The 532-nt window shown below is 38.3% G+C and overlaps 1 protein-coding gene across 1 annotated transcript in view; it reads right to left on the bottom strand.

Moving 5' to 3' along the window:
• The window catches only part of SYNE2 (spectrin repeat containing nuclear envelope protein 2), a 272,180-nt gene that overhangs the window by 220,537 nt on the left and 51,111 nt on the right, over window positions 1–532 (bottom strand). The gene's annotated exons all lie outside the window — the stretch shown is intronic.

Raw genomic sequence — 532 nt, 5'->3', positions numbered from 1 at the left:
CCAACCAAAGTTGTTCTACTGCATTTTTTTCAGTGAATGGTTCCATCATCCACGCATTTGCCAAGAATAAACTCAAGTCGTCTTTGATACTTCCCTCTCCCTCACTCTGCCATACCTAGCCAATCAAAAAGCCCTGAAAATTACCTCAATAAAGCTGAAAATAAAATAAAATAAAATAAAATTTAAGTCCTTAAAATAGTACCTATTAGATATCTCTTAATACCCACTTCTCTCCATTCCCACTGGCACCATTATTTCTCAGCTGGGCCCCCATAACAGACTTAAACAGTCTTTCTGTCTTCGTACTCACTTCCATGAGACCACACCCCACACAGCAGTCCGGGTAATTTCTAAAACCAGTTCTAAATATGTCTCTACTCAAAATCCTTCGACTGCTTCTACTTGGGCTTAGGAAAAATTTCAAACCCCTATATATTTACATGACCCTTTATAGCCTTATCTCTTCACATCCTCCTTCAAATTACAATCCTCAGTCTCGATGACCATCTATTTCCTTGAATATGTCATGTTC

This window comes from Pteropus alecto, unplaced genomic scaffold (genome assembly GCF_000325575.1).
Source record: "Pteropus alecto unplaced genomic scaffold, ASM32557v1 scaffold276, whole genome shotgun sequence".
NCBI classification, from domain to species: Eukaryota; Metazoa; Chordata; class Mammalia; order Chiroptera; family Pteropodidae; genus Pteropus; species Pteropus alecto.
Note: the sequence above shows the minus strand (reverse complement) of the source record. Positions and strands in the feature narration are given on the sequence as shown.